At 37.8% G+C, this 26,709-nt stretch overlaps 1 protein-coding gene and 1 long non-coding RNA gene across 5 annotated transcripts in view; one reads left to right on the top strand and one right to left on the bottom strand.

Annotated features, from left to right (window-relative positions):
• PRKN (parkin RBR E3 ubiquitin protein ligase) overlaps nucleotides 1-26,709 on the bottom strand; it is a 1,187,061-nt gene that overhangs the window by 655,293 nt on the left and 505,059 nt on the right. The window lies entirely within an intron of this gene.
• On the top strand, nucleotides 20,622-24,581 carry LOC133102287 (uncharacterized). The gene is made up of 3 exons (XR_009702893.1): nucleotides 20,622-20,666; nucleotides 21,841-21,889; nucleotides 24,526-24,581. It is a non-coding gene; the product is annotated as an uncharacterized LOC133102287 (long non-coding RNA).

Here is a 26,709-nt window from a genome sequence, read left to right as displayed (position 1 = left end):
AAAAAGTCTTAATTCTAGATTAAAACAAACTAAATTCGTAGTTATCTGAACTTTCTCAGGACTAATTCAATCTGGCCGAACTTCACACCAAAAGTTTTGTGAAGTTTCCCACATCTTTCTGTAAGAATTCCCCCTCCATTATTATTTTACAATTTCCTCCCCTTTGGCTCAATATTTAATAAAACCAACTCTCTAAAAATCTTTTCTTTCAATGTCTATTTCTTTCATCAGGCAAAGTGTGAAAGATTGTTGTTGAAGGGCAACTTAGATCTTAGTTATAAATCATTCTAATTCTTAATTTTTTTTAAACATCTTTATTGGAGTATAATTGCTTTACAATGGTGTGTTAGTTTCTGCTTTATAACAAAGTGAATCAGTTATACATATACATATGTCCCCATATTTCTTCCCTCTTGCATCTCCCTCAATCCCATCCTCCCTATCCCACCCCTCTAGGTGGTCACAAAGCACCAGGCTGATCTCCCTGTGCTATGCGGCTGCTTCCCACTAGCTATCTATTTTACGTTTGGTAGTGTATATATGTCAATGCCGCTCTCTCACTTTGTCCCAGCTTACCCTTCCCCCTCCCCATATCCTCAAGTCCATTCTCTAGTAGGTCTGTGTCTTTATTCCCATCTTGACCCTAGGTTCTTCATGACCATTTTTCTTTTTGTTTTTTAGATTCCATATATATGTGTTAGCATACGGTTATTTGTTTTTCTCTTTCTGACTTACTTCACTTTGTATGACAGACTCTAGGTCCATTCACCTCACTACAAATAACTCAATTTCGTTTCTTTTTATGGCTGAGTAATATTCCATTGTATATATGTGCCACATCTTCTTTATCCATTCATCTGTTGATGAACACTTAGGTTGCTTCCATGTCCTGGTTATTGTAAATAGAGCTGCAATGAACATTTTGGTACATGACTCTTTTTGAATTATGGTTTTCTCAGGGTATATGCCCAGTAGTGGGATTGCTGGGTCATATGGTAGTTCTATTTCTAGTTTTGTAAGGAACCTCCATACTGTTCTCCATAGTGGCTGTATCAATTTACATTCCCACCAACAGTGCAAGAGGGTTCCCTTTTCTCCACACCCTCTCCAGCATTTATTGTTTGCAGATTTTTTGATGACGGCCATTCTGACTGGTGTGAGATGATATCTCATTGTAGTTTTGATTTGCATTTCTCTAATGATTAATGATGTTGAGCATTCTTTCATGTGTTTGTTGGCAATCTGTATATCTTCTGTGGAGAAATGTCTATTTAGGTCTTCAGCCCATTTTTGGATTGGGTTGTTCGTTTTTTTGATATTGAGCGGCATGAGCTGCTTGTAAATTTTGGAGATTAATCCTTTGTCAGTTGCTTCATTTGCAAATATTTTCTCCCATTCTGAGGGTTGTCTTTTCGTCTTGTTTATGGTTTCCTTTGCTGTGCAAAAGCTTTTAAGTTTCATTAGGTTCATTTGTTTTTTTAAATTTTTATTTCTATTTCTCTAGGAGTTGGGACAAAAAGGATCTTGTTGTGATTTATGTCATAGAGTGTTCTGCCTATGTTTTCTTCTAAGAGTTTGATAGTGTCTGGCCTTACATTTAGGTCTTTAATCCCTTTTGAGTTTATTGTTGTGTATAGTGTTAGGGAGTGTTCTAATTTCATTCTTTTACATGTAGCTGCCCAGTTTTCCCAGAACCCACTAACGAAGAGGCTGTCTTTTCTCCACTGTATATTCTTGCCTCCTTTATCAAAGATAAGGTGACCATATGTGCATGGGTTTATCTCTGGGCTTTCTATCCTGTTTCACTGATCTATATTTCTGTTTTTGTGCCAGTACCATACTGTCTTGATTACTGTAGCTTTGTAGTATAGTCTGAAGTCAGGGAGCCTGATTCCTCCAGCTCCATTTTTCTTTCTCAAGAGTGCTTTGGCTACTCGGGGTCTTTTGTGTTTCCATACAAATTGTGAAATTTTTTGTTCTAGTTCTGTGAAAAATGCCAGTGGTAATTTGATAGGGATTGCATTGAATCTGTAGATTGCTTTGGGTAGTAGAGTCATTTTCACAATGTTGATTCTTCCAATCCAAGAACATGGTATATCTCTCCATCTATTTGTATCATCTTTAATTTCTTTCATCAGTGTCTTATAATTTTCTGCATACAGGTCTTTTGTCTCCTTAGGTAGGTTTATTCCTAGATATTTTATTCTTTCTGTTGCAATGGTAAATGGGAGTGTTTTCTTAATTTCACTTGCAGATTTTTCATCATTAGTGTATAGGAATGCAAGAGATTTCTGTGCATTAATTTTGTATCCTGCTACTTTACCAAATTCATTGATTAGCTCTAGTAGTTTTCTGGTAGCATCTTTAGGATTCTCTATGTATAGTCCCATGTCATCTACAAACACTGAAAGCTTTACTTCTTCTTTTCCGATTTGGATTCCTTTTATTTCTTTTTTTTCTCTGATTGCTGTGGCTAAAACTTCCAAAACTATGTTGAATAATAGTGGTGAGAGTGGGCAACCTTGTCTTGTTCCTGATCTTAGTGGAAATGGTTTCAGTTTTTCACCATTGAGGATGATGTTGGCAGTGGGTTTGTCATACATGGCCTTTATTATGTTGAGGAAAGTTCCCTCTATGCCTACTTTCTGGAGGGTTTTTATCATAAATGCGTGTTGAATTTTGTTGAAAGCTTTCTCTGCATCTATTGAGATGATCATATAGTTTTTCTCCTTCAATTTGTTAATATGGTATATCACATTGATTGATTTGCATATATTGAAGAATCCTTGCATTCCTGGGATAAACCCCACTTGATCATGCTGTATGATCCTTTTAATGTGCTGTTGGATTCTGTTTGCTAGTATTTTGTTGAGGATTTTTGAATCTATGTTCATCAGTGATATTGGCCTGTAGTTTTCTTTCTTTGTGATATCTCTGTCTGGTTTTGGTATCAGGGTGATGGTGGCCTCGTAGAATGATTTTGGGAGGGTTCCTCCCTCTGCTATATTTTGGAAGAGTTTGAGAAGGATAGGTGTCAGCTCTTCTCTAAATGTTTGATAGAATTCGCCTATGAAGCCATCTGGTCCTGGGCTTTTGTTTGTTGGAAGATTTTTAATCACAGTTTCAATTTCAGTGCTTGTGTTTGGTCTGTTCATATTTTCTATTTCTTCCCGGTTCAGTCTCGGAAGGTTGTGCATTTCTAAGAATTTGTCCATTTCTTCCAGGTTGTCCATTTTATTGGCATATAGTTGCTTCTAATAATCTATCATGATGCTTTGTATTTTTGCAGTGTGAGTGGTTACTTCTCCTTTTTCATTCCTAATTCTATTGATTTGAGTCTTCTCCCTTTTTTTCTTGATGAGTCTGGCTAATGGTTTATCAATTTGGTTTATCTTCTCAAAGAACCAACTTTTAGTTTTATTTATCTGTGTTATCATTTCCTTCATTACTTTTTTCATTTATTTCTGATCTGATCTTTATGATTTCTTTCCTTCTGCTAACTTTGGGGTTTTTTTTCCTTCTTTCTCTAATTGCTATAGGTGTAAAGTTAGGTTGTTTATTTGAGATATTTCTTGTTTCTTAAGGTAGGCTTGTATTGCTATAAACTTCCCTCTTAGAACTGCTTTTGCTGCATCCCATAGGTTTTGGGTCATCGTGTTTTCACTATCATTTGTTTCTAGATATTTTTTGATTTCCTCTTTGATTTCTTCAGTGATCTCTTGGTTATTTAGTAGTGTATTGTTTAGCCTCCATGTGTTTGTATTTTTTACAGATTTTTTTCCTGTAATTGATATCTAGTCTCATAGAGTTGTGGTCGGAAAAGATACCTGATACAATTTCAATTTTCTTAAATTTACCAAGGCTTGATTTGTGACCCAAGATATGATCTATCCTGGAGAATGTTCCATGAGCACTTGAGGAGAATGTGTATTCTGTTGTTTTTGGATGGAATGTCCTGTAAATATCAATTAAGTCCAACTTGTTTAATGTATCATTTTAAGCTTGTGTTTCCTTATTTATTTTCATTTTGGATGATCTGTCCATTGGTGAAAGTGGGGTGTTAAAGTACCCTACTATGATTGTGTTACTGTCGATTTCCCCTTTTATAGCTGTTAGTATTTGCCTTATTTATTGAGGTGCTCCTATGTTGGGTGCATAAATATTTACAATTGTTATAACTTCTTCTTGGATGGATCCCTTGATCATTATGTAGTGTCCTTCTTTGCCTCTTGTAATAGTCTTTATTTTAGAGTCTATTTTGTCTGATATGAGAATTGTTACTCCAGCTTTCTTTTGATTTCCATTTGCATGGAATATCTTTTTCTATCCCCTCACTTTCAGTCTCTATGTGTCCCTAGGTCTGCAGTGGGTCTCTTATAGACAGCATATATACAGGTCTTGTTTTTGTATCCATTCAGCCAGTCTATGTCTTTTGGTTGGAGCATTTAATCCATTTGCATTTAAGGTAATTATCAATATGTATGTTCCTATTACCGTTTTCTTAATTGTTTTGGGTTTGTTATTGTAGGTCTTTTCCTTCTCTTGTGTTTCCTGCCTAGAGAAGTTCCTTTAGCATTTGTTGTAAAGCTGGTTTGGTGGTGCTGAATTCTCTTAGCTTTTGTTTGTCTGTAAAGGTTTTAATTTCTCCACCAAATCTGAATGAGATCCTTGCTGGGTAGAGTAATCTTGGTTGTAGGGTTTTCTCCTTCATCACTTTAAATATGTCCTGCCACTCCCTTCTGGCTTGCAGAGCTTCTGCTGAAAGATCAGCTGTTAACCTTATGGGGATTCCCTTGTGTTTTATTTGTTGTTTTTCCCTTGCTGCTTTTAATATTTTTTCTTTGTATTTAATTTTTGATAGTTTGATTAATATGTGTCTTGGCATGTTTCTCCTTGGATTTATTCTGTATAGGACTCTCTATGCTTCCTGGACTTGATTAACTATTTCCTTTACCATGTTAGGGAATTTTTCAACTATAATCTTTTCGAATATTTTCTCAATCCCTATCTTTTTCTCTTCTTCTTCTGGGACCCCTATAATTCGAATGTTGGTGCATTTAATGTTGTCCCAGAGGTCTCTGAGACTGTCCTCAATTCTTTTCATTCTTTTTTCTTTATTCTGCTCTGCAGTAGTTTTTCTACTATTTTATCTTCCAGGTCACTTATCCGTTCTTCTGCCTCAGTTATTCTGCTCTTGATTCCTTCTAGAGAACTTTCAATTTCATTTATTGTGTTGTTCATCACTGTTTGTTTGCTCTTTAGTTCTTCTAGGTCCTTGTTAAACGTTTCTTGTATTTTCTCCATTCTATTTCCAAGATTTTGGATCATCTTTACTATCATTATTGCGAATTCTTTTTCAGGTAGACTGCCTATTTCCTCTTCATTTGTTTGGTCTGGTGGGTGTTTGCCTTGCTCCTTCATCTGCTGTGTGTTTCTCTGTCTTCTCATTTTGCTTAACTTACTGTGTTTGGGGTCTCCTTTTCGCAGGCTGCAGGTTCATAGTACCTGTTGTTTTTGGTGTCTGCCCCCAGTGGCTAAGGTTGGTTCAGTGGGTTGTGTAGGCTTCCTGGTGGAGGGGACTAGTGCCTGTGTTCTGGTGGATGAGGCTGTATCTTGTCTTTCTGGTGGGCAGGTCCACATCTGGTGGTGTGTTTTAGGGTGTCTGTGGCCTTATTATGATTTTAGGCAGCCTCTCTGCTAATGGATGGGGTTGTATTCCTGTCTTGCTAGTTGTTTGGCATAGGGTGCCCAGCACTGTAGCTTGCTGGTTGTTGAGTGGAGGTGGGTCTTGGTGTTGAGATGGAGATCTCTGGTAGATTTTCACCGTTTGATATTACGTGGAGCTGGGAGGTCTCTTGTGGACCAGTGTCCTGAACTTGGCTCTCCCACCTCAGAGGCACAGCCCTGATGCCTGGCTGGAGCACCAAGAGCCTGTCCTCCACACAGGTCAGAATAAAAGGGAGAAAAAAAAGAAAGAAAGAAAGAAGAAGATAAAATAAAATAAAGTAAAATAAAATAAAATAAAGTTATTAAAATAAAAAATAATTATTAAAAAAATTTTTTAAATGTAATAAAAATAAGAAGAAAAGAAAGAAAGAAAGAAGAGAGCAACCAAACCAAAAACAAATCCACCAATGATAACAAGAGCTAAAAACTATACTAAAAAAAAGAAAAAAAAACCCAAAATGGACAGACAGAACCGTAGCACAAATGGTAAAAGCAAAGCTATACAGAGAAAACCACACACAGAAGCATACACATACACACTCACAAAAAGAGAAAAAGGGAAAGAAATATATATATCGTTGCTCCCAAATTCCACCTCCTCAATTTGGGATGATTCATTGTCTGTTCAGGTATTCCACAGAGGCAGGGTACATCAAGTTGACTGTGGAGATTTAATCCACTGCTCCTGAGGCTGCTGGGAGAAATTTCCCTTTCACTTCTTTGTTCGCACAGCTCCTGGGGTTCAGCTTTGGATCTGGACCCGCCTCTGCGTGTAGGTCGCCTGAGGGTGTCTGTTCTTCGCTCACACAGGACGGGGTTAAAGGAGCAGCTGCTTCGGGGGCTCTGGCTCACTCAGGCGGGGGGAGGGAGGGGTACGGAGGCGGGGCGAGCCTGCGGTGTCAGAAGCCGGCGTGATGTTGCAGCAGCCCGAGGCGCGCCATGTGTTCTCCCAGGGAAGTTGTCCCTGGATCACGGGACCCTGGCCGTGGCGGGCTGCACTGGCTCCCGGGAGGGGCGGTGTGGAGAGTGACCTGTGCTCGCACACAGGCTTCTTGGTGGCGGCAGCAGCAGCCTTAGCGTCTCATGCCCGTCTCTGGGGTCCGCGCTGATAGCCGCGGCTCGTGCCCGTCTCTGGAGCTCGTTTAGGCGGCGCTCTGAATCCCCTCTCCTCGCGCACCAGGAAACAAAGAGGCAAGAAAAAGTCTCTTGCCTCTTCGGCAGCTCCAGACTTTTTCCCCGGACTCCCTCCCGGCTAGCTGTGGTGCGCTAACCCCTTCAGGCTGTGTTGACACCGCCAACCCCAGTCCTCTCCCTGCGATCCGACCTCCGAAGCCCGAGCCTCAGCTCCCAGCCCCCGCCCGCCCCGCCGGGTGAGCAGACAAGCCTCTCGGGCTGGTGAGTGCTGCTTGACACCGATCCTCCATGCGGGAATCTCTCCGCTCTGCCCTCCGCACCCCTGTGGCTGCGCTCTCCTCCGTGGCTCCGAAGCTTCCCCCCTCCGCCACCCGCAGTCTCCGCCCGCGAAGGGGCTCCTAGTGTGTGGACACCTTTCCTCCTTCACGGCTCCCTCCCACTGGTGCAGGTCCCGTCCCTATTCTTCGTCTCTGTTTTTTCTTTTTTCTTTTGCCCTACCCAGGTACGTGGGGAGTTTCTTGCCTTTTGGGAAGTCTGAGGTCTTCTGCCTGTGTTCAGTAGGTGTTCTATAGGAGTTGTTCCAAATGTAGATGTATTTCTGATGTATCTGTGGTGAGGAAGGTGATCTCCACCTCTTACTCTTCCGCCATCTTTAAGCTCCTCCCTCTAATTCTTATTTTTTTGAAATAATAATACTTTTATCTCCCTACATTCTTACCTTTGCTCGGGGAACTGGACCTCCCATTTTCTCCTTAACAACCCTCACTCACTCATCCATGCAGTCGTGCACATGTTCTTTCTTTGATGGGGTATGTAATTTCATCCAGTGGGAAAATTGGGGGCAGACCATTGTGGCTACAAGTATGCTCTGTGTTCCCCAAACTAGATTCATCAGTGACACGGCACATACTGGTACCTGTTGATCTACTTCCATTTCCCTATTGGTTAAAAAGGCAGAGGAGGGAGGGATCCAATTAATTGACATTCTAAAACCTTGAGGACCAATTTTTCCTCCCTCGCAGGCCAGACCCATATACAGACTGTTGTTTGGTTTGGGGTGTCATTAAATTAATTCTTCCACTGGCTTAGGTATTAACCCATTACACTTCTCTGAAAAGCAAGCCTAGTCCTGCTAGCTGCAAAAATCACGTATCTCCCTGTTTCCGTTCCCAGCATACCAAAGCTCCACTTCCGGCAGCCCTCCAGGATTTCTACTGCCCCACATGGGTTTGACAAATGATAGCTGCCTGGGTGCTCTGTTCATTCTACTGACAGAGTAGAATTAATGCAAGTTAAATAGATGGACCTGCTCAAGGCCTCTTGTAAACTAGTTGTGATGAGTAGCTCAGCATTCCTTTGAAATAGCCCCCCACCTCCCTATATACCAATAACTACTGATTTTTAACAAAAATGAAAAATCCAGGGTAGTTTATGGTAAGGAAAGGAAATAAGACCTTGCTTTAAAATATCTGTTCTTTTTTTCACAAGACTATATTTGTCTATAATAATTTGAAATCTATCTCAGACATCTGTTGGTTTTTTATGTTAACACCTCAAATTGGCTCCATTTAAAAATACATGGCATCAGCCAACAGATCAAAGGTTCTTGGCTTCAATATTCTCTCATTTTTCAGTTTTAAATCTCATGATTTCAGTACCTGCACATGATTTGTTCAAATGTATTCCCTAGCTTATAACTACTGATTATGCTTCTTGAAACTAGTCTGCCAGCGAAGACATGCTCATACTTGATTTTGATACATGCCGCATTAAGAAATTTATCCATAGAAGTAATTGTGACATTGTTCAGGAATCAAAAGCAAAGGGAAATCAATGAATTTGGTAAAGTAGCAGGATACAAAATTAATGCACAGAAATCTCTTGCATTCCTGTATACTAATGATGAAAAATCTGAAAGTGAAATTAAGAAAACACTCCCGTTTACCATTGCAACAAAAAGAATAAAATACCTAGGAATAAACCTACCTAAGGAGACAAAAGACCTGTATGCAGAAAATTATAGGACACTGATGAAAGAAATTAAAGATGATACAAATAGATGGAGAGATATACCATGTTCTTGGATTGGAAGAATAAACATTGTGAAAATGACTCTGCTACCCAAAGCAATCTACAGATTCAATGCAATCCCTATCAAACTACCACTGGCATTTTTCACAGAACTAGAACAAAAAATTTCACAATTTGTATGGAAACACAAAAGACCCCGAGTAGCCAAAGCAATCTTGAGAATGAAAAATGGAGCTGGAGGAATCAGGCTCCCTGACTTCAGACTATATTACAAAGCTACAGTAATCAAGACAGTTTGGTACTGGCACAAAAACAGAAATATAGATCAATGGAACAGGATAGAAAGCCCAGAGATAAGCCCACGCACATATGGTCACCTTATCTTTGATAAAGGAGGCAAGCATATACAGTGGAGAAAAGACAGCCTCTTCAATAAGTGGTGCTGGGAAAATTGGACAGGTACATGTAAAAGTATGAAATTAGAACACTCCCTAACACCATACACAAAAATAAACTCAAAATGGATTAAAGACCTAAGTGTAAGGCCAGACACTATCAAACTCTTAGAGGAAAACATAGGCAGAACACTGTATGACATAAGTCACAGCAAGATCCTTTTTGACCCAGGTCCTAGAGAAATGGAAATAAAAACACAAATAAACAAATGGGACCTAATGAAACTTAAAAGCTTTTGCACAGCAAAGGAAACCATAAACAAGACCAAAAGACAACCCTCAGAATGGGAGAAAATATTTGCAAATGAAGCAACTGACAAAGGATTAATCTCCAAGATTTACAAGCAGCTCATGCAGCTCAATAACAAAAAAACAAACAACCCAATCCAAAAATGGGCAGAAGACCTAAATAGACATTTCTCCAAAGAAGAGATACAGATTGCCAACAGACACATGAAAGAATGCTCAACATCATTAATCATTAGAGAAATGCAAATCAAAACTACAATGAGGTATCATCTCACACCGGTCAGAATGGCCATCATCAAAAAATCTAGAAACAATAAATGCTGGAGAGGGTGTGGAGAAAAGGGAACACTCTTGCACTGTTGGTGGGAATGTAAATTGATACAGCCACTATGGAGAACAGTATGGAGGTTCCTTAAAAAACTAAAAATAGAACTACCATATGACCCAGCAATCCCACTACTGGGCATATACCCTGAGAAAACCATAATTCAGAAAGAGTCATGTACCAAAATATTCATTGCAGCTCTGTTTACAATAGCCAGGACATGGAAGCAACCTAGGTGTCCATCATCGGATGAATGGATAAAGAAGATGTGGCACATATATACAATGGAATATTACTCAGCCATAAAAAGAAATGAAATGGAGGTGTTTGTAATGAGGTGGATGGAGTTAGAGTCTGTCATACAGAGTGAAGTAAGTCAGAAAGAGAAAAACAAATACAGTATGCTAACACATATATATGGAATCTAAGGGAAAAAAAAAAAAAAGAGGTCATGAAGAACCTAGTGGCAAGATGGGAATAAAGACACAGACCTACTAGAGAATGGACTTGAGGATATGGGGAGGGGGAGGGGTGAGATGTGACAGGGTGAGAGAGTGTCATGGACATATATACACTACCAAATGTAAAATAGATAACTAGTAGGAAGCAGCCGCATAGCACAGGGAGATCAGCTCGGTGCTTTGTGACCACCTAGAGGGGTGGGATAGGGAGGGTGGGAGGGAGGGAGATGCAAGAGGGAAGAGATATGGCAACATATGTATATGTGTAACTGATTCACTTTGTTGTAAAGCAGAAGCTAGCACACCATTGTAAAGCAATTATACTTCAATAAAGATGTTTAAAAAAAAAAAAAAAAAAAAAAGCAAAGGGAAATGCACAGCATGTTTCTTGCCCCAAATTATGCTCTGGTTTAAGGAAATATTTTCTCAAACTAATTCAGATCACAACTGCCATCACTTTACCCAAGCCCAAGAAAAACAGTAATATTTTAATTAGAAATTAGTGTCAAACTTTTCCAAGTTTTATAATGAAGCTACTTTTCTGGACAATTTGGCAAGGTCTAGCCTTCTACCTCAAAATGACTAAGCATAGGAAAGCTATCTTGGGCATTCATGTTGGTAATGTATTAGAAATAATTATAGATGCATAAAAACCCATAAACCTATAAAAGGATTTCTGTTGTGCTTGTGTGAATAAGGGCAGTTACAACTGGGAAAGATGGAGTGTAAAGAGTAGTGTTATTATGCAAGTTTCCAAATTAAGACTTAAGAAAAGAATAGAGCTAGATTTGATTTGATGGATTTATAATCGAACTCTCCTTTATACCCTATCTTCACACAAAATCACAAAGCCAGATTGACTCAACCTTTCCTTTGAAATCTTCAGAGGCTGGCAAACTGGGAATTGTGAGCTCTGATAGCTGATGGCCTGGTGACCATGAAGGAAATAGAAAAGTTACCGTAAAGTTCCTGAAGCTCAGCATTCAGCCCTTTTTGTAAGGCAGAAAGAGCTGTTCAAGGCACAGTAACCTCTGGAGGCATCATTCTATTAGAACAAGGTCAAATAGAAGGTAAAAGGGAATGTGCACGCACAGTCTAAGATCTCAAGGAAATGGCAATCTGTTGGAAAAGCAAGAACCGCATTCAGGAACAATAGGAATACAATTACAATACAGAACAGGCAGATTTTCCAGCTCAAAAGTAAATTCTTATTGACCAAGTCTTATCCTCTCAATATTTGTTGGATCTGTGTCCGCCTTTCTAGACCCAAAGTCGCGACCTTACTTTGGCACCTCAAACTCTCTTTTGGATGACTGCAATAACTTGTTATAACTAGTGTCCTGCTATCCATCTCAGTTCCCTAAATGCTTTCTCCACATACCTGCTGGAGGAATCTCTCCAAACAAAAACGAGAACCTGCTTGGCTTCTGCTTAAAGGCCTCCAGTGCCCACCCCCCCCCCCCCCCATGCTCAGGACAGTCTGTGCTCCCTGTTTCCTAACATGGCTCTTGAAACCCTTTCTGTTCTGACCACTTCCCTCCTCCCCCACCCCTCTCAGCTGAGTTTCTAGCCATCCCCAGCATGAAAACCCGAAGGTGCACTTACAAAGAAACATAGAGTTATGCATTATTTTCAATCTTCCTGGAACTTTTTCTGTTCAGAAAATCCTTTGACTTTCTAGTGTCTTTCAATTAAGAGGTCTTAGGACATGTTTAATAAGAATGATGTTTTTATAGATCCAGGATAACATTTAAGTTCTGTTTATTGGAAAACAAATTCTTGTAAATATTTCTTTATCAACTATTCTTCACCCACTCCCTGTGATTGATTATTGCAAGCACATGTATCTTTAAGTCCTTTTGCTTTTCTGCCTGAAATATTTTGGCAACTGCATTCCCCGAGGATGCTTCCCCAGTTATCAAGGCTGATGGAAACAAAAGTTTCTCTGCACCAAATAAAGGTGCAGAATAATGGCCACCATCCTACAGGTTTATTAGGATCTAGTGATTCAAGTGTTTCTAAAAGCGAATGCAATAGAAAAATACAGTATATAGAATAAAAGTAGCTGAGTTCAAGAGTCATTACTTTACATATTAAGTTGTGCCCTTGAGCAAGTCATTTAAATTCTACAATGCTCTGACTTCTCTAGGTGTAATATAAGAATTGATATCAGCTTTATCTACACAAGTTTGTTATGAGGATAAAACAATAACAATAAAAATATGAAAAGTGTTTTTCTGCCTTTAAAACACTGCAGTGTGAGTTATTATTTTTCTTTGCATCAAGCCATACCACTAGACTCTTGTGCAAAGTCTACATTATTAGAGTAGCAAGAACAATGCTTTATATTGCGATTTAAAGTATTTAAGGTTTTTACTTCCCAAAATTGAAACATTAAGTTTCTTCAGATTATGAACTAAATGTCTTTCTGCCTAGTAATTGAATACCAAATCTTCTTCATAGGCAACTTGTCTTTTTAGGAATTAAAAATCGTCACTATCCACTTATTATTACAATAATTTGATGCTGGAAATAAAACACAGTGCCATTACAGTCCTTCATCTTAAGAACTATTTACATTTCAAGTTAAAGCAAGGCTGACATCCCCTACTAAAAGCACCTGCAACAGAGATCTGTAATCTACATATGAATTGATGTCATTTTAAAATTAGAGTTGTTGATATTTCTTTACTTCTTTGAGATTTAATGTTAACAACTAATGGCTATTGAAATTGTTATTTTTCCCAAGATACTAAGAGTCATCTTATAATTGAAAATATAAAACAGAATTACAATAATGAGTGAAATGCATGTGAAATTCCAGTAATAAGAATGATAATAATGATATCCATTTAATTTTTCACAGGGATCAAAGCTATCAAATGCATTATATGCATATTATCCAAACTATTTGAATGGTTAGGTCAATATTTTTCTTTACAAATTTAGAACATAATATGTATCTAAAGCCAATTCATAGAATCCCTTTAAATTCCACTTACAAGTTTGTTTGTATGTCTACTCATGTACTGGAAAGGCAGCTACGTGGTGTTGACATCTGTAAAGTAAGCCTATAGCAGAAGCTGCAGTGTAGGTTCAGGGCGGTACCAAAGATTCAGGTGACTGGTTTCTTTTAACTGTGCTGTGGGAGATAATTTGTTCATGTGTAGGAAAACTCCTACAAACTATGGTCGTAGTGGGAAAATATCCGTCGAAGTGATCTGAGAGGTATCTAAAGTCCTGCCACTATATTTTAGGTATCATTGTTTAGTGTTATTTGGATATTAAGAATAGAACTTATATGAAGATCCAAAAAGTCTTGATAATGAATAAATTCAGGAGCAGAATGTGACAACTGTGTTAGACTGTTGCAGTAGCTATGTAGATGACCTGAGATCTCCCTGGGTTATTTATGTTTTTAAAAATGTAATTTATATGATGCTATATTCAATGAAAGTATACACTAATCAATTTCCTGTGCTGTGCTACTAAGTGGAGTATTTTGTACTCTACTTACAGGTAGCACAGCTTCTCTGCAGTGCATATTAAAAAAAAATATCAAACAGGCTTAATTATAAGGCAGAAGGAGGTTACTCAATAATAATATTTAAAAGCATACCTGGAACAAAATATTCATATCTCTGGACTGTCGGATAGCCTGGAATAACTACCACTAAATGAGACTCCACTAATGTGAAAACAGTCTCCAGAGTCCAATTTTTAAAAAGAGATCAAATGGACACATTATTCTATCGTCACCCATTGCTATAGTAACAGATTGGTTGATCAGTCTCCTATGCACGGGTGTGAGCACACACACAGACCTCACGTAGTGGGCCAGTGCGAAGAGGGAAACAGATCTCAGAGGACAAATCCAGATGCGACACAGGAGAGAGGCCTTAAAAACCTGTAAGGACCCAAAAGTTGCTAAGTGTATGGGATGTGGGAGGGGTAGGGATGGAGGGATTTTAGAAGTAAAGGAGAAAAGGATATTCCTATTATACAACAAATGCAAGCCTACATAAAGCAATTGCAATAATTTTATATTAAATACTATTATTTCGTATAAAATGGAGACTGAGAATAAGGCATTGGCCCCAAATACAAAAACAAGTGAGTTGAAATTAAGGGATGATTATATTATAGATCCTCTGATTCCAAGGTATGATTATTAATTATATTCATTTTCATTAACTTACAGCCTTTGTTCTATATATAATTTCAAATAAGCAGTACATATTTGATTTTTCAGTCATTCAAACATTTATCACGCATCTACTATGTGTTAAGCTCTGTGTTAAAGGCTCAGAGATCAAAGATGAGAAAGATTCAGCAGCACATGCAAATATCCCATAATTTAGTGGAGGACATAAAGATACCAAATATTTGACAAAGAAATGTGTAATATACTAAGAGAATTCAGATAATGGAGTCAATCATAATCATCTTGTTTCAAACATGAATAACTGTTAAAAGCAAATGGTATAAGGGACTTCCCTGGTGGTCCAGTGGTTAAGACTTTGCCTTAAGGTGCAGGGGGTGTGGGTTCGATCCCTGGTTGGGGAGATAAGATCCCACATGTCCCTCGGCCAAAAAAACCAAAAAACATAAAACAGAAGCAATATTGTAACAAAATTCAATAAAGACTTTAAAAATGGTCCGTATCAAAAAAAAAAAAAAAAAAGGCAAATGGTGTGAAATATCTTTACCAATGGAGGGGGGGGTATACTATTTTCCATTTATTCTCAACCTAAACTAATCAAATTCCAATAAAATAAGCACTCATGTGGGTTACATTTTTTTTTAATCAATTAGGTAATTGTAATAAATGGTTGATCACTCAAGGCCAGGCTACATCTTTATTTTACTGCTCTCATCACTGCCTACCCTAGTCTAAGAGTATTTTTGTAACAGAATTTTACCTATGCTTTAAAAGTATTTTGGATCTCAGAACTGAGAGATTTTATTGTAAATAAAAGTGATTGAATGAAAACAGAATATGAAGTGATGAAGATTTTAAAAATAAAGTCACATAACAGTGCCTATGAGATAGAATCTCCATTATGCTCTAGCCATCTAATTAGTTCCATTAATAGTGTTTTCTTTTCAAGGCTTTGGACATTTCTCCATTGAAGCCCTTATGTTATTTTGAGAATTTTAGTAGTCAAACAACAAACAAGTAGAGAATGAACTCACAATTAATATATGCCCTTTTCTTTTAATAAAAACTATACTCTTTCATTATCCTACTTTCCAATGGCTCTTCAGGGAGTGTTTCTTTCTAATGCTTACAATGAAGTTACCCCAGTTGGCACTCAACTATTTTAAATTTTTAATGAGTTCATAACTCATAACTCATAACTGGACACCTCTCAAAACTCAGAGCCTCTGAGTACGTAAGTGGACTCTTTATGTTATCAGATCTGGCTATTTTGAAATCAGAGACGCCTAGGGATATAAGTCTTTTTAAAAAGCAAATAAACCGATAATTTTTTTCAGAGTATACAAAGCTCCATGACACACGAGTGTGTTCTGAGGTAGCACCTTTATCACAAATGGAGAGGAAAAAAAGAGGAAGATATGGTTGAGCAAAATGATTAGCTGTTACTATAGTAGCAATGTCAGCACCACAAAACACATTATTTTAAAATGTAAGTTTTTTTTTTTCTATTTTTATCAACAGATAAACCCAGCACCAACCAAACTCGAACACTGAGGATTAAGACTAAATCCCTGAGAGAGTAGCACTGACATATATACACTACCAAATGTAAAATGCATAGCTAGTGGGAAGCTGATGCATAGCACAGGGAGATCAGCTCCATCCATCTTTGCGATGACCTAGAGGGGTGGGATGGGGAGGTGGGAGGGAGACGCAAGAGGGAGGAGATATGGGGACATATGTACACAAATAGCTGATTCACTTTGTTGTACAGCAGAAACTAACACAACATTGTAAAGCAATTATACTCTAATAAAGATATTTAAAAAAAAAGATCATACTGACATAAGTCAGACAGAGAAAGGTATATATCATATGATATCACTTATAGGTGGAATCTAAAAATTGATACAAATGAACTAACTTACAAATCAGAAAGTCACAGACTTAGAAAGAAAAACTTACGACTACCAAAAGGGAATGGTGTGGGGGGAGGCCTAAATTAAGGGTTTAAATTAGCATACAACACATACATAGAGAAAACAGATAATCAACAAGGACCTACTGTATAACACAGGGAACTGGACTCCACACACTGTAATAACCTCGATGGAAAAAGCAGCTGAAAAAGAATATATAGATGTTTCTGTGTAACTGAATCAAGCTGCTGTACATCCAAAAGAAACACAACGTTGTAAATCAGCTGTAATTCATCATAACATTAAAATTAAATTACAAAAAGAAAACAAAAAAGACTAAATCCCTGGAGAAAGATCAGCACCTCAGGGAGGAGCTGGCCTACCCTGGAGGGAAGTATGGTTGAGGAGGTGGAGGGCACACTTCAACAGGCACATCTAGGTGAATACTAGCGCTTTCATAACATTTCTATTTAGCATTTATCTTAATCTGAACTGCATCATTATTTATGTATTAACTGTAGAAAATTTGTCTCTCCAGCTAGAATGTAAGCTCCTAGAGAGAAGGGACCTTTTTTGTCTGAACCTCAGATTTATGGCTGCTGGGCATAAAATATGCACTTAATTCACATTTGTTAAATGAGATGGATGAATAATTGAGGATGCCTGAATGAAATGCAAGCCTAAATTAAGATGAAAATATGAAAATGCCAGGAAAGAAACATAACTGTAAATAACAAGTAATATTCCATAAAGATTCCCAATTGAATGCTTTACCTGATCAGTCTTATTTCTTTGAGAAACCTCCTTTTCTAAGATTCCAGAGATGCCCAAGTGCTCAAGTCCCCCCGAGGGTGGGCTCGGGAAATACAAATATATCCATAAGGAAGGGACAATTTTTTATTTGTTTGTTTTGATTTGTTTCATTTTTGTTTTAATATAAGTATTACTTACCTTCTTATTCTTGGCTAGACTTCCTCATTTCATGATACTAGAAAATGGTTCAAATGGAAATGCCCCTGGTTGTTACATAATGACTAAAATTACATTAAGTTGTCAAAATTAATAGCATCAGAAATTTTCCTAAAAATTTTTTTTAATACAAGAGATAAGAACTTGAGGATGTGTACCCTTATGATAAGGAAAATGGAGTAAAAGGAGAAATCAAATATACGTTTGAATTTCATGAAAATAGGTTTGGAGCTGCAGGCTGGAGTTTTATTTTGTTTAAATTTAATTCAGAAATGAGCACTTACTCTGTGTTAGGCACTGTGCTTCGTGACTGAATGAAGCATGGTGTCTACCTCAAAGTGCTTACAGACTAACTTCCAGACTCTAAGAACTCAAAAAGAGCGAGCATGTCATAGACTTCCAGCTTCCTTCACCCTGGAGCTCTAATAATTCCTCTTGGTTGAGAGACAGGGATTAGAATACAGAGATGGAAGGAAATAGCAAAACTGGGGGCATGTGGGATACATTCCAGTGCTGGTCCAAATTCCTTAACCTGTTCCTTAAAGTTTACATCAATGGAAACTTTTAGAAAAGCCACAGTATTAACAACATCCTCATAATTCAGAAAGAAGCTGGACAAAGAAAAAACATAGGCACTACGGGTAAGTTAATTCTGAATCCCAATTATAATTCCAAGAAGGTAAATATCCAAGAAGTTTCCAAGGATTCCAGAAGCATCCTGACAACCAAAGGTGTGGGATCCAGGGCTACTCCATGACCTCATTATCTCTCAGCAGCTCCTGAATTAATGAGGAGCTAGGAAAAACTTGTTTCTTTCAATCCTCAGAAAATTACAAAATAATAATATATGGTTAGTTTTAAAGTTAACTACTGTATATTTTATCAGTCTGTCACACCTAATCATTAAAAGAATTGTATTTATTAAGAAAAATTAAATTGGCTTAGTAAACTATTTTGTTGATTTGCCTAGAAAATGCCTTGCACAAAGAGATTGGATTTTGGATGCTGATAATCCATTTGTAAAAGTGGATAAGATTATGCTTACAAATTAGATAACCTAGATGAAATGGACAAATCCCAGAAAGATATAAACTACCAGAACTTCTTCAAGGAGACATATAAAACCTGAAGAGGGGGCTTCCCCGGTGGCGCAGTGGTTGAGAATCTGCCTGCCAATGCAGGAAACACGGGTTCGAGCCCTGGTCTGGGAAGATCCCACATGCCGCGGAGCAACTAGGCCCGTGAGCCACAATTGCTGAGCCTGCGCGTCTGGAGCCTGTGCTCCGCAACAAGAGAGGCCGCGATAGTGAGAGGCCCGCGCACCGCGATGAAGAGTGGCCCCCGCTTGCCGCAACTAGAGAAAGCCCTCGCACAGAAACGAAGACCCAACACAGCCATAAATTAAAAAAAAAAAAAAAAAAAAAAACCTGAAGAGACCTATAAAAATTAAAGCTATTGAATTAGTAGTCCTAAAACTTCCAAAAAAGAAATCCCAGGGCCAGAGGGATTCACTGGTAAATTCAACCAAATATTCAATCAACATTCAGCAAGAGTACCAAGATGATTCAACGGTAAAAGAATAATCTCAACAAATGACACTAGGACAGCTGGGTATCCATATGCAAAAGAATAAAGTTTAACTCCTACTTCACACTATATGTAAAAATTAAGTCAAATGGATCAGAGGCTTACATGCAAGGGATGAAACTGTAAAACTCTTAGAAGAAAACGTAGGAGTAAATCTTTATGACCTTGGGTTTGGGAATGGTTTCTTCGATATCACACCAAAAGGAGAAGTGAGCAAAGAAAATACAGATACTTTGAATTTCAACTTTTGTGCTTCAAGAACATCATCAATAAAGTGAAAAGATAACCCACCAAATGGGAGAAAATATTTGCAAATCACATCGCTCATAAGGTGCTATATATCCAGAGTATATAAAGAACTCTTACAACTCAACAAAGTAACCCAATTAAAAACATAGACAAAGGACTTAAATAGACATTTCTCCAAAGAAGATATACAAATGGCCAAAAAGCATATGAAAAGATGCTCAACATCATTATTCATTAGGGAAATGCAAATTAAAACCACGAGATAGCACCTCTCACCCATGAGGATGGCTAAAATTAAAAACAAACAAACAATAACGAGTGTTGGCAAAAATGTGGATAAATCGTAACCCTCATTCACTGTTGGCAGAAATGCAAATTGGTTTAGCTACTTTGGGAAACATATGTCCACATGAAATCTGGTACACGGTTGTTCATAGCAGCACCGTGTATAATAGCAAAAAGTTAGAAATAACCCAAATATGCATCAATTGGATAAACAAAATGCAGTATATCTATACAGTGGAATATTTTACGATAAAAAGGAATGGAGAACTGATACATGCAACAAGCACAGATGAACCTTGAAACATTATGCTAAGTGAAAGAAGGCAATTACAAAAGACCACATATTACGTTTCCATTTATATGAAATGTCCAAAACAGGCCAACTCATAGGACAGAAAGTGAATTAATTGCAGCCAGGGTGGGGAGAAGATTGAAGTGGGGAGGGGAATGTGGAGTGACTGCTAACGGGAATAGGTTTTCTTCTTGAGGTGATGAAAGTGGTCTGAAGTTAGATGGTATTGATGACTCCACAACTCTGTGACTGAATTGTCACTCTGTGACTCCAAAATGACTGAATTGTACATGTTTTTGAAAAAAATGTTTTTTATGAAAAATTTCAAACATATACAAAATTGGAGTGTATAATGCAGTATCTATGACTTACCTTCAACATACATATCAATATTTTGACAATCTTATTGTGTTTTAGTAATATTAAGGGATTATTATTAATCTTGTTAGGTATGTTAGATATGTTAGGTAAGATAGCTATGATTGATTGATTGATTTATAATAATGAAGAATTTAGGCCTAGAGATAAGGGCACATAACACTTTACACACTTGCCACACATTTTACTATAGTGTAATAAAAAATAATAGTGGATTAGTGAAAAGTAAAGGTAAGAGTTGGCCAGTTGAAATTGATTTCTGGAAATAATTTGTTTACATTTCATTTAAAAATGTTTCTCCCTTAATCAGCATTAGGAGGAAGTATTCTGGAGCTTCTACAGACTCTGTTTCACAGTCTAAGGTCCACGCATGGTTACCTACGTCTTCCTAGTGGCGGAAAATAGTAGCCAGAATTGAAATGGTCGACTGTATTACTGAGGAGGTAACTGCTTCTGATATATTCCAACTGATTGTGCCTGTATTTCACCCTTTGAAGGAAATTTAGAGAAGCCAGGTTTTCTCTTTATCTTTTCATCTTAGAGTCCAGTAATTTTTTTCCAGTCAATTCTAAATATAGGACATCACAAAAGGTCTATTCACACAACTATATAATTTAAGTATCCAAATGTCTCATTGACATACAGTAGGATATTATGACTCTTTAAGACCTATGATAAATTTGCAGTGATATGGGACAATGTTTGTGATACAGTATGAAGCCAAAGAGGAAGAACGTGACAGGGACTGACATTCCTACCCAGAACAAGAGAAATGTGAATGTGTTTGTCTCTGGTGCTTGAGGTTTGGAAAACACTAGACCTTAAGTTTTACTATGGAATTTGATGATCCACAGTGAACTTGAAAAGTAAATGCCACAGTCTCTGTCCTATTTGGCAAGGTGTACCTCTTATTGCTGTCTGGCTATTTACACCTGCTATTATAACCCAAGTTTCTCAACTAAGTAATCATATGACTTCACTTTTAATAGTTACTCTGGGACCTCTTGAAATGTCATTCATAATATGTATCTTACCAGAAATATCATCTCATTTTGATAAAGACTTCTTTATTCCTTTTGTTATATTTTCTTTCTATATGGTACCTTACTGCCATGTGATTACCAACATTTTTTAATGTTATGGGTGGGATCATGATCTAACTATAGTTGGTATTTATATGACATTAAAACAAAAGTGCTATCATAATTAAAGATGAACTTATAATAAATATAAAGACATAATTTAATGCTATTTATATCATAACTGTTTAGAACAAGACAAATGAAAAGAAAAAAGGGAAGCAGTTAGATGGAATTGATAGTTTACTAATAAAGCTCACGCTCTCCATTCAGCTTACGAAGGCTTTTAAACACTCAAACTAAGAGTTATTATCAAAATCATTAGACTTACATAGAACACCATCAAGCTAGAATTATTAGAATGTAGACAGTGTGAATAAGTCTAGGATTAGGGGACCTACTAAGTAAGTGATTGATTTGCTAGAATCCTTTGCAATGCTTACTGAAGAATTTCTTTCATTAAAATGAACAATACAAGGCAAATTTAATGCACTGGGAACTCTCCGCAGACATTTATATTTTTCTGCTTTCTTAAAAGTACACAGGCCAGACAAAGGATTCACCTTGATCAGAAATAGAGAACTCAGGTATGTTTGAATCTGCTACTTATACTGCATACTATGTTTTGTTTAATTTTATGGGTAGAAAAAAAAAGGGTCATGTATTTTACATATTATCAGTTTAAATAATTTTGTTTTGATTAAGCAACAATCACGGTATATGATTATTATAAAAATATAGGCTTATAATTAAGTTCCTATCCTTATTGTAAGTTTCTGCCATTCTATTAACATATGCATTATTACTTTGGTTTTATAATACCTGATAGTAAATAAACATATATTTTATAAATATAAAATAAACATACACATTCTATATTTTTGAAAGATACAGTTTTAGGAGCTAAATGGGCATATGCAAATAAAAAATATAGTATTATCAGTCTGTCTGCTGTTTCATGCTTTATTAACTTCTATTTCTGATATTTTAAAGTGCTATACACATACAAGTTATACAGAAATCTACCTCATCGTTTCTAAAAATCACTGACTTTTCAAACATTTTTCCTGGTCTTCTTTTTAAAAAATAAACATATGAATGCTGATGAAGTGGAAAATGAGCCTCTGGAGATGCTTTCTAAAGGAACCACAAGATTGATGAAAAGTATGCACCGCAATACATGGGGCTGAACTTATTGTGCACACTGGGGAAGTCCTTGATATTAATGTGTGTCTCACGCTCAGCTCCCAGAGCCAAAACTCCATCGGAGAGATCTGCACTGCTATCCAGAGGCATTTCACAATTCGAGCCCAAAGGTTTACAGTCCAGCATTCCAGCTAATTATGCTGCTTCTAATTCCAGCTGGACTTAAACTCTTATCTCTGGACGCCAGGCCTACAGATAGGGCCTATCACAGTAGCTCCAATTCACAGAGAATACTCAACTCCATGACCCCAGTGAGATTAAATCCTTCCAGATAGCCTAAGTAAATGGTTCATAACCTGTTCCTGTCACTCCCACTAATGCCTTTGAACCGAGAAAGAGACTAGCAAAGGTGAAGATATCTTCAAATTATTAGCTGAACTTCCTCTTCCCTGCTTCTGTCAGTAATTCCCGCATCCTGCTCCTTATGGAGAACAAGAAACTCAGAGGCAGCAATTCCTGAACTTTCTTCTCAAGTATTTATGAATCAATCTGCAGGTGTCTGTGTATTATTGGTGATATACAGATGCACATTTCTCTTCTCTTTAACATCTTTCTGGTAAGCCCTGTGTGCACCCGCCGCTCTGAGAAAGACACCATAGTTAGAAGGGCACAGGTCAAGTTATATAATTGAGCCTTTTATCTTGGATCAAACAGATTTCACCTCAAAAGCAGGTGCATCTGAATGTAAAAGGATCTAGTTATCATTATGGGGGTTGGTTGCACTCTCCTGTACTCTCCTGAACATTTATTTAAAATAATCAAAACTGAAGAGCAAACAAATATATTACAGTAAATACTGTTTGAGAAATACTTAAGGAATTAGTTTTAAATCTTCCGCAATTCTTGATAATGTGATTTTGCATCTATATTTCTCACTGGACAGGATTTCTTTGAGAGTAGAGCCAAGCCATGATTTGTCTTGTTTCTCCTACACTTCACATTTTCAAACATACATGATTCAAAGCACATATGTCACACACTTTTTAATGTATTATATTTTTAATAAAAGCTTATTGGATTTGGGGGGGCGTTGAACAATAGTACATTCACATCCTTCTTAAAAAAAGAGAATTGATGGTAGCATACATTTTTCTGTGCCACTTTCAACTTTTGTGTAATTGAAATTTGAGTCCATACTTTTGTTTAAATTCAGCCCAGTGTTCCCACTGAATCCCTTCTGGCTATTGGCGGTCATGTATATAACATCATGGTTATGAGCTCTATTTTTGAAAACCCATTTCTAGTGACCTTGACTTCTCTAGTGCATTTAAGATTATTCCAAAGCCTATAAAAATATGGGCTTCGTTCTGCATGACCAGTTTTGTGAAACATGTAATTTCTTTGTAACTTAATTAAATTGCATACTGCAAGAAGTTAAACCCTTTTTACTGAGAGTCAACTTTTGACAGAAACATGTTCTTCTTTGGAGAAATAGTCCTTCAGGACCTAGGAATGGGTAACACCAATGACTCCGGGCATTTTTAATTTTACAAATTCACTTCTAATGTCTTTAATTGTGATTCCTGGCATAAAGCAGCCAACAGGATAATGCTTTATTGAAATGTTTAATTGAATATATGTGTTATACACATACATTTTTGAAACACCTCAAACTTAGCAAGTACAATACAAAGAGAGTAAGTTGCGGACATGATGCCCTATCATACCCAGAATCCTTAGAGTGTATTTTCTACAAACAAACATTCTCCTGTCTAATCACAGCCCATTCATCCAAATCAGGAATTAACACGGTCACATTATTATCAGTTAATCCTCAGGCTTCATTTAAACTCTCCCAATGATGTCCTTTATACTAAAAGAAGCCAGCTAAAAATCATGCACTGCGTTTCGTTGTCACATCTCTTTAGATATTTTAGTCTGGCACAGTTTCTTAGTTTTTGCATGACTGTCACAACTTTGGAATTTTTGAAAGTGACAGGACAGTTATTTTATAGAATATTTGTCATTTGGATCCGTCTGCTATTTCTTCATGATTCCGGTTATGTGTCTTTGGCAGGCATATCACCGGAGTGATGCTGGGTTCTTCCTATTGCACCATCAGGAGGCACATGGTCCAATTTTCCCATCACTGAGGAAGTTCACTTGGATCACTTGTTTAAGGCAGCATCTGCCAAACTTCAATATAAAGGTGTCCTTTGTAATTAGTATTTTATGGGGAGGTATTTTGAATTTTCTATTCCTTATTAAACTCTCAACTTATTCAGTACAGGCTCATGGGTTATATTTTATTGCATGGGTTATATTCATTTGGTTACTATCATTAATATGATGCTTCAAATTGTCCCAGGTATGGCCAGTTGGAGACCTTACAAGTTGGTTCCTTTACCCTTCCCATGCATCCTCACCGTTCTTTGAAGACCTCCTTGCCTTCGACAATAAGATCTTTTTTACCTGCCCCAGTTCTGGAAGCAGCCCTGGTTATTTTTAGTGAAAAAACATGGGGTTTAGAGGCTAAGATTGAGATGCACGTTTGTTGACCCTTAGGCATCGTTTCTTCCGGGGCCTCTCAGAAGACTGAGCTAGGGAATAGAAGTGCAATACACACACACACACACACACACATACACACACACACACGTACATGCATACATTAACCGCTATTCTAATTCTGTATTTATTTCTACATCTATCTGCTTATATTAAAAATCATGAATTCACACCAATAACCCAAATTCCAATCCAAATTCTACAAGGTTTATTTTTGTTTTCCTTCCCTACTTATAACTCCATTCTCAGATGGAGAGAAACATTACCCTTACTGTGTCTGCTTATCTGATCAGTTCTTCTCTTTGTTACAATCTCCCATTCTGCAGCCAGAAGCCCTTTACACCACTTGGGCTCTGACATCCTCTGACAGGCCGCCCCTCTCTGTGGATGCCCTGCTTACTCTGCTCAGGCTCTGCCTTCCTATGCCAGCTTGTCCCCCCTCGTGACTGCACTTCTCAAATTGTTGGGCTCTCAAATCCTGCACTAGGTCAATCACCCCCCACAGGGATGCCTGGTCCACCTCCACTCGGGGTCCTGTACCCTGTCACTGGGGTGTCACGCTGTGTAGAGGCACGTGTCATCCTGTTCAGGCTTCAAGCACCCCCTGGGTATCCCATGGCCACTGATGTTCCTCCTCTCCCTGTTTGGGACCTGAACCTCTGCTCTAAGCCACCATGGCTCCCCCCTCCTTCCCCACCACAGAAGTCTACCTTGCATTCCCTCTGGCTTTGAACTGAATTGTTCAGAAAGGAAAGGAAAAGAGGAAGGGAAAAGGAAAAGTTATATACCCAATACAACAATGAAATGACAATGAAGGATCTAAATTTAAGTACAAATCCAATTATTTTACTAATTACTAATCCAATTAATTACTCGTGCAAAGACTTCAACTGAAGTGACAATTGTATAAACAGAAATTTGGGGCCTGGATAAATTTGCATATAGGCAAATAATAAAAACTAATGGTAATAAAATAACCAATAATTTCTCCTCCATCCAGCTATGTTTCTTTAGACATTTATTATAAAAACTATCCCACTATTAGTGATCTTAAAGTACAAGGAAAATAAAGTACTACTTAAAATAGAGGAACTCAGGTAACAAATATTTTCTTGGACTTCTCATGTTGCATTCTGAAGATTGAATTCACAAGTTTGGAACAAATATTTTTAAAATATATTGTTATGCATTGATTTTCTCTAAAAGATTTATGGCGTCTTCAGGAGGGCACGTTGGAGACGTGTCTGTAGGTCTGCTAAGCCACAGGGACCACTCTTTGCAAGAGACAAAGTGCACGGCCCACTGTGGGTGAAGAACACAAGACGCTGGAAATAGCAGATCCAGCCGTTCCTCACTGAAATTGTCACCATTTGCCACAGGCATTATAGGGCCCACAAGTTCAAAGACTTGAATAAATATAAATTTAGGAAGCTAAGAAGACAGAATTGCCTCCCTAATCCTCCCTGTTCCTGAAGTACCAGACCTATTCACAGTGCAGCATCCGAGACCCGGGACACCAGCACACCGCACTCCCTCCTGCGTACGCTAATCCCCAAGCAGCCCTGACAGCACTGACGCTGGCACATGAGAGGACCACACAGGATGGGAGCCCAAGCCCCTGAGTAACGGCGGCTTCTCCGGGCATCACTGGGAAAGCAGTGGCAACGTGGCGCACCACCTGGGCACGGACCCA

The sequence above is a fragment of the Eubalaena glacialis genome, chromosome 12 (genome assembly GCF_028564815.1).
Source record: "Eubalaena glacialis isolate mEubGla1 chromosome 12, mEubGla1.1.hap2.+ XY, whole genome shotgun sequence".
Classification (NCBI taxonomy): Eukaryota; Metazoa; Chordata; class Mammalia; order Artiodactyla; family Balaenidae; genus Eubalaena; species Eubalaena glacialis.
This window is presented reverse-complemented; position numbering and strand designations above follow the sequence as displayed.